This window comes from Mus caroli, chromosome 6 (assembly GCF_900094665.2).
Source record: "Mus caroli chromosome 6, CAROLI_EIJ_v1.1, whole genome shotgun sequence".
In the NCBI taxonomy this organism is placed as follows: Eukaryota; Metazoa; Chordata; class Mammalia; order Rodentia; family Muridae; genus Mus; species Mus caroli.
In genome coordinates this window covers 43713797-43722136 of record NC_034575.1, presented here as the reverse complement: position 1 = coordinate 43722136, position 8340 = coordinate 43713797, and positions in this window count along the sequence as shown.

Genomic DNA, 8340 nt, shown 5'->3' with positions numbered 1-8340 from the left:
TGTGTCTCTGTGTCTCCCTCTGTGTCTCTGTGTCTCCTCTGTGTGTCTCTGTATCTCTCTCTGTGTGTCTCTATCTCTCTCTCTCTGTCGCTCTTTCACACACACACACACACACACACACACACACACACCGAACAAAACAGGAGGACCTGGAGATCAAACGCAGCCTGGGAAAGACAGTTTTAACAGCCACGAACAAAAGACAAGCCTTAAGAGTGGAATGAGACCCTTGAAATATATAAATCAAGAAAGGCCTTGTATTCAGAATGTACAAAGAATTTTAATCACAAGAAAAAGAATCAAGGACAAAACAACGTGTTCCATCTGTAGAACACCAGCACATGCAGGGGTTTAATACCCTGTATGAGGATAGCTTGATCCTCCACATCACAGGAGAAGGAGGGGAGGAGAAGGAAAGGGGGATCCAACCAGGCCCCTAACTAAGGATGAAGAAAACCCATGTAACCAGTGCACACAGTGGGATAATCTGGACACAAGTGTTCTGTGCTCTCTAATGCTGCTAGACATATACGACTCTTGAGGATCTACAATGTAGTTAGTCTGAATTAGGAGGTACTGTAACAGAAAGCCACCTCATAGATGCTGAAGACTTGCTACATAAGAAAATATGTAGATATCAACCAGGGTTTTAATCTGTTGACTATTGTCGTAGTCAGGGTTTCTATTCCTGCATAAACATCAGGACCAAGAAGCAAGTGGGGAGGAAAGAGTTTATTCGGCTTATACTTCCATGCTGCTGTTCATCACCAAGGAAGTCAGGACTGGAACTCAAGCCCTTCAGGAGGCAGGAGCTGATGGAGGGGTGTTACTTTGCTTCCCCTGGTTTGCTCAGCTTGCTCTCTTAAAGAACCCAGGACTACCAGACAAGGGATGGCACCACCCACAATGCCCCCCACCCCCATCACTAATTAAGAAAATGTCTTATAGCTGGATTTCATAGAGGCATTTCTTCAAGGGAGGCTCCTTTCTCTGTGATAACTCCAGCTTATGTCAAGTTGATACACAAAACCAGCCAGTACAACTATAAATGTTAAATGTTTTTTATATATTTAGCTAAGTAAATGCACTGATAAAATTTATCTTTATGTGTGTGTATACCATGCAGCAAAACCATAATCAATGTTTTAAACAGAGGTTCAGCCAATACTGAAATTTATAACTTCTAAACTTAAGTCAAGGGTAAATGGCTATAGTGCACAGTAAGGCCATGAATGCCTATAAGGCCTGCAAACTGAAGAAATAATAGCCACCCCTCAGGTGGAGGATGAGTTACCAAGTTGGCTCTCTAGATATTTGTAGCCAGCAAGAGTGTGGCCATCTTCCAGCTATTGCCTGTAGGGATGAGGCCCTGCTGGCCTAAGGGAGTGCTTTCTTTATCCTGGCTCTTGGGTCTTGGCCTTCACATTTTTTAAAGATGGAGTCTCTGTACAAAGCACTGGCTGTCATAGAACTCACATAGGCTCCTGAGAGCTGTGATTGTGAAAGACTCACAACGTGAGGACTCACCCACGTTCTGACTCAGGAGAGGCGCACACCTTTGATCCCAGCACTCGGGAGGCAGAGGCAGGTGGATTTCTGAGTTCGAGGCCAGATGGTCTACAGAGTGAGTTCCAGGAGAGCCAGAGAAACCCTGTCTTGAAATACCGAAAGAGAGAGAGAGAGAGAGAGAGACCCTTACCAAATTGAGAGCGGAGACTGGTGCTAGTGATTGGATAGCTCCCCTACCTTTTGTGCTCTTCAGGGTTAGAAACACCCCTGGACCCACATCACTCATGAAAAATGGTCTTGATGCAAACTGCAAGAGGTTTTTCTGGGAAAGACCAGTGCACTGGGGATGACTCGTATCCCACCCAGGGGTAGAGGAGTTGACGACAAGCTCAAGGGGTAAGGGGTTTATGAAGGCAAAAACCACAAACACCTGGCATTGGGCTATAGCATTTGGCAAGGTAGCAAGTTTGCATAACGGGTTTAAGGAACGGTTCCTGGAATAATGGGGCAAGTTCTACTCCCTGCCATTAGCGAGGTCTATTTTGGACACAGGTCTAGGGGCTTAAATATTTTTTCACTCTCTCTCTCTCAGGATCTTTCATTCCCCACTTTTTCTAGTAAATAGTTCTAATCTTAGAACTAGACACTATTTTCTAACACACATGGATCTATAATTAAAAGCAGAAGCAAAATCAAAAGGGGTCCCATAAGGGTAGACTGAATCTCTAACTTGGAAGCAATGTGGGGCTTGCAGGTCTTCTTCTCTTGAGTAGGTCTCCTGGAGCTGCTTCCATGCTCACTCTCTCACCCACTCGAGTGCCTTGAGCCTAGAGAACAAAGGCTGGGAAAGCAGCATGTCAGCATGTACAGAGGCTATTTTTACCAGTGGTGCCCACCCCCTCCATAGAGTAATTCATAGGGGGTCAGTCCAAACTGTCCAGGGGTGTTTCTAACCCTGAAGAGCACAAAAGGTAGGGGAGCTATCCAATCACTAGCACCAGTCTCCGCTCTCAATTTGGTAAGGGTCTCTCTCTCTCTCTCTCTCTCTCTCTCTCTTTCGGTATTTCAAGACAGGGTTTCTCTGGCTCTCCTGGAACTCACTCTGTAGACCAGCTGGCCTCGAACTCAGAAATCCACCTGCCTCTGCCTCCCGAGTGCTGGGATCAAAGGTGTGCGCTTCTTTAATGGTTTTATTCATCCTCTCTACCTGTCCTGAGCTTTGGGGGCTGTCTCTGACTTACCTGGGATCCCAAACCTCGGGAAGATTTCCTCTAGGATCTTCTTGGCTACCACATTGGCCGTCTCAGAGCCAGTAGGAAAAGCTTCTACCCAGCTTGAAAAGGTGTCTATAAACACTAATAAGTACTTGTTACCATATTTGGCTGGCTTCACCTCAGTGAAGTTTACTTCCTGGTGAGTGCCTGGGTGGCTTCCCCTCATTCTTCTCCCAGGAGGCATTCCAGAAGGATTAGCATTAACCAGCTGGCAAGGCACACATTGTTTGACTACCAGTTTGTCAGCCACTCCCAGTAATCTCAGAACATAATAAGGGAATGTTCTAACCAGTCTCTGCAGATGTCAACAGCCCCCTTTGTATATTGCTCAGTGCAGTGGCAAAAGCATACCTGCTGTCAGTGTAAATGTTGATAGACTGCTTTGTCATTTGTAGAGCTTGTATCAAAGCCACAAGTTCGGCTTTCTAGGCTGACATCACTTCAGGGAGGCTGCTGGCCCAGATCACTTGCTTTCTGTCCACCACTGCCCCCCCCGCCTTCCGCTTACTTTCAAACATGAAGCTACTGCCATCTGTGTACCAGCTCAGACTCCCAGGCCAAGGCTGATCCTTCAGATCATTTTTGCTGTCCCAGAGTGAACTTATCAGGATCCTTGACAAGTAGAGCTATGGCAGCAATAGCTTTCAGGCAAGAAAACCACCTGCTGGCAGCAGGGTTTAACTTCTTGGATAGGTAAGCCACTGGCCTCTTCCAAGGTTCCAAAGTTTGAGTAAGGACTGCTCTGACGACCCCTGCTCTCTCATTAAGTCAGGCAAGGCCAAGGCTAGGGCCATTAGTAGGGTCTTTTTAATTTCGTTAAAGGCTTTCTGGGGTCCATACAGACACCTCCCCTTCCTTGGTTAGGGTGTACAACGGGGAAGCTAAGGTTGCAAACCCAGGTATCCAGAGCCTGCAGAAGCCAGTGGTGCCCAAGAATTCTTTTACTTGCCTTGGTGTAGTTGGGGTGGGGATCTGAGTTAGTCTATTTTCTGGTTTCTTTTAGCCACCACTTCCCATCTGAAGAGTGTATTCCAAGTAAGTAACTTCAGTCTGACACAGCTGAGCCTTTTTTTTTAGCTGAGGCTTGTTAAGCCCGACTCACCTAATTCTGTTAAGTAGATTGGTCTTCTGTGGCCCAGGTTTCCTATCTGTCTAGGTCCTGTCTCTTTCTCTTGTCTGCCTCCTTCACTAGATCATGTAACTGTCTCCTCTTGTAATATACCTACACTTACCTTAGACAAATTAGTGGGCCATCTTGAGGCACCTTGGAGACCCGCCACCAGAACCTGGCAGTAGATTTTCAAGCTCTCCCCACCTTCTGCCATGTTGTAGTCCCAACCAGGGCGAGTCAAAGGGAATTTCATGCAACACCAGAGCACAAACACAATTTGGGGAAGCAAAACTCAATTCTAACAGTGTTCTCTTTAAAAATCAACACCAAAAAACATGACTTGCTACAAAGTTTCACTGCTTGTTCAGGCACACAAACGGAAGAAGGTGCAGCCCCCAATACCTCAAAGAGACACTGCCTGTTGTGTCCGGCCAGCAGATCACAGCCTGGGTTCTAGCCTGGAAAGGCATTTTGGAAACCTGGAAGAGAAGAGGGGCTAGGCGGCGAGAGAAAGAATTGCAGCTAAGACAGCATTCTGATCAAAGCTCAATTTTACTTTTTTAGATACTCAGTTATAAAGGAAGGGGGAGGGAACCCGATTTCCCGCCAAGTAACCCGGGGTCCAGTAGCAGGAATGAACACATGTGTGTCTCCAAGCAGCAAAGCGACAGGGTCCAGCAGTGGGCGTGGCAGAATGAATGAGCAGGAAACTCCACCCTTGAGCAAGCAGGTTCCAGGGTGGGGGAAGGGAGACCACAACTGCCCTAAATCCTATTACCCAATTCAGGTGTATTTTTAGAGACCTATCTCCTTGGGTTGTCTCATGCCGCATGTTGTAGTTCTAAATTATTCCAACCCGGAGTTACCAGTTATTTAAACCAAACAAAATTCTTAATTTTTCTAGCTGTAATTTCAAGAGAGGAGCTCCTTGTTACCTGATGAATCCAATAATCACAAGCACAGAGATTTTTGTAGGAAAAACAGCCATCAGTTCCCCTACCATAGAACTTGAGAAGCTGCTGGTCCCTTTAAGAACAGTGTTTACAATCAGCTACTAGCAGGGCTTCTCCAGTCACACTAGACTTCTAACTAAGGTGCAGGGCTCCAAAGACCAATTGATACTGTCTATTTATTTTTTCTTTTTCTCTTTTACCAAATTATCCCCAGATAGTCGAAGAGTACTGCTTTTCTCAAACCCATTCTCTCATGTCTCAGATGTAAACTATCTCTAGTCAGGGTACAAAGCACCTATGAGAATTACCTTTGCTTCTCTAGATTTTCACATAGCTCTAAACATATACACAAAAACACACAAAACAGAAACCAACAGATCCAGACACACACGACCCTTTCACATCTTCCACAAGCAGGCAAAAGAATTAGATGATTTTGGAGGGTGAAGCTTCCGCTTCAACAACAGAACTCAGTCCCTCTGACCGATCTCCGGAGACTTCCAGGTGTCCCTGGATCTTCCCACTTCCCAGGGCCTCCCCCAGGGTGGCAGCCTGTGGTCTTCCTAGCATGTCTGCTGACCACAGTCCTCCGGTCCTTATGGCCCGAGAGAACAGCTGCAAACAGAAAGCACACACATTTCAGAAAACCCCATCCACTACAAACAAAGACACCATCGTCTGCTTCCACTGGGACGACCAAAATCAGAAAAATGACCCAGAGGATCACTGAATCAGATGGCTGGTTCTCAACAAGAGGGTTACAGTATCACTACTGACCTACAGATGGGACAGAGGTCCCTACAGTTGGGATGAGGTCCCTACAAATGGGACAGAGGTCCCTACAGATGGGATGAAGGTTGCTACAGATGGGGTGTCCCCCAGGGCATTTTTTAAAACCAAACGGAGGCAGATCCAAACTCAGACTGATCTGTATAAACTCAGGCAGATGCAAACTCAGGCGGCACCCTACTTCAGAAACAAAGGACAAGACACAGACAAACCAACCAACACAACAAGCACGTTTTCAGAAAACAGAAAACAGACACTCAGAACAGAGACACCGGCCGGCACAAACACATTCCAGAGGGGATCCCCAAACCTCCAAGTCGATTCTCGGGTATGAGGAGTGGTCATGTTTCCTGACCCATGTACCAAATAAAAGACCCACAATGTGAGGACTCCCCCATGTTCTGACTCAGGAGAGGCAACACCCCAAATCACTCACGAGAAACGGTTTTGATGCAAACTGCAAGAGGTTTATTCAGAAAAGCCCAGTACACTGTGGACAACTCGTACCCCACCCAGGGGTAGAGGAGTTGACGACAAGCTCAAGGGGTAAGGGGTTTATAAAGGCAAAAACCGCAAACACCTGACATTGGGCTATAGCATTTGGCAAGGTAGCAAGTTTGCAAAATGGGTTTAAGGAATGGTTCCTGGAACAATGGGGCAAGTTCTACTCCCTGCCATTAGCGAGGTCTATTTTGGACACAGGTCTAAGGGCTTAAATTTTTTTTCACTCTCTCTCAGGATCTTTCAATTGAAGGCACAAGCCTGTTACAGGATATTTGAACCTGTTTCTAGTCAGCATCCACCTTTAACGCTTCTGTGTGGAATACAGACACACCCCTAGTACTCACTTTCAATCCAAAACAATGAAAGTAAAGTTAGTTTGTATAAGAAGCACTGAGTTTGAAAGTGATGTCTAACGAATGGCAGAGAAAGACTTGACAGAATAGAACTCTCATGAGAAGAGAGAGGAAAGGGAAGCTACTTAAGGGAGAGATGGACAGGAGAGAAGAAGAGAGTCCAGTCCAGGATACTGTAGAGTTCGTGGAGAGCGGTGGAGTGGAATTGAGAGGAAGCAGAGCAGAGAGGGAGAAAGAGAGTGTTATTGGGAGAGTTTTACAGAGACGGATTGAAGAGAGAACAACCTAGACACAGGTAAAGACAGAATGAGCAAGAATGAGAGGGGCCCGAAGATTAGAAAAGACTGTTAGTTTGAGGCCAAGCTGAGCAATTCAGAAGCAGAGAGAAAAACCAGAATGAATAAGTCAGCTGGGAGACAAGTTTGAGCCAGAACAGCTGAGTTGAACCAGCCAGCCATAGCTCTGAAAGAATCAGGAAGTGGTGAGTTTATTCAGCAGCAAGTTTCAGAGGCTGAAAACATTCTAGGCCTAGAAGAGAGGCTAGAAGCTTGCACGGAGGTAGAAGCTTCTAGGACTAGGCCTAGGTTAGCACATGGAGGCAGTAAACCTTTAAGATGACAATTATAAGCCAGTGAAAGTTACTTTAATATAGGCCACCCAAGTAGCCATCACATTCTTAATAGTGGCAAAGGACTGCCTCCAAAGTGACGGTGGTCTGACAGACGAGCTCTTCACAAAGATTTCTGTTTCTATCTTTTAACGGATGTGATGAAACCAGAAATCAAATTGAAACACCATGATGCTAGCAACATAGATCCTGACAAACCCATCCATCATTGCAATTTGTTTAGCATATAATTAGATAATATTATAAAATATAATATATGGTATTAGTTGCTCAAGTGAATTAAATCAGAGTGGAAGCCATGCCTTTCCAGAATCTAAGATAAAAATCACTGCCAACCAGAATGAGAGACCTGTTAGCAAAGGGCCACCTTCCTCAGCAGGAGAATAAGGCTCGTGAAACCAAGCTAGCAAGGAAAACAGCTGCTTGTGAGTTAAATCGTTCTCTAAGAAAAAGAGCTAGGAGAACAACTGGGAAAAGGCAAAGCTGGATTTTTGCTTCCACTCTTGTCTTGTTTATTTGTTTGGAATTGAGACAGGCTCTTACGTACCCCAGGTTAACCTCACATTTGCTTTGTAGCTCATGATGTCTCAAGAGTTGGGGTTACAGGTATACACCAGCATGGTTTCTGTTTGGTTTTGGTTTGGTCATTGAATTCAGAATGTCAGGCGTGTAAGGCAAGCATCAACCAGTCGAGCCATATCCTCAGCCACATTGTTCTTGCTCCTAGGGCAAAACTTGATGCTTGGGACATCTCTCTCAGATCTGCAGCCACCAGGCAAAGGACTCAGGACTAAACCTGCAGGGAATCTTTCCTGACGGAGACAGTGGCTCTTTACTGAAATTGGGGAACTGCGTGGAGGGAGAGAAGAGAAGCTAGTAACAAAGTCAAGTTGTGAATGTCTGCATAGACCTCAGAAAGCAGAGACAGGAAGTTTCACAGGTTTGAAAACTCCGAGGGTTACATAATAATTTTAAGGCCAACCTGAGGAACTTAGTCACAAAGAAATTTTTTTTATTTTTTGGTTTTGGTTTGGTTTGGTTTGGTTTGGTTTTGGGTTTTTAGTTTTTTTATTTTTGGTTTTTCGAGACAGGGTTTCTCTGTATAGGCTGTCCTAGAACTCACTTTGTAGACCAGGCTAGCCTCCAGCTCAGAAATCTGCGTGCCTCTGCCTCCCAAGTGCTGGAATTAAAGGCGAGTGCCACCACACCCGGCACAAAG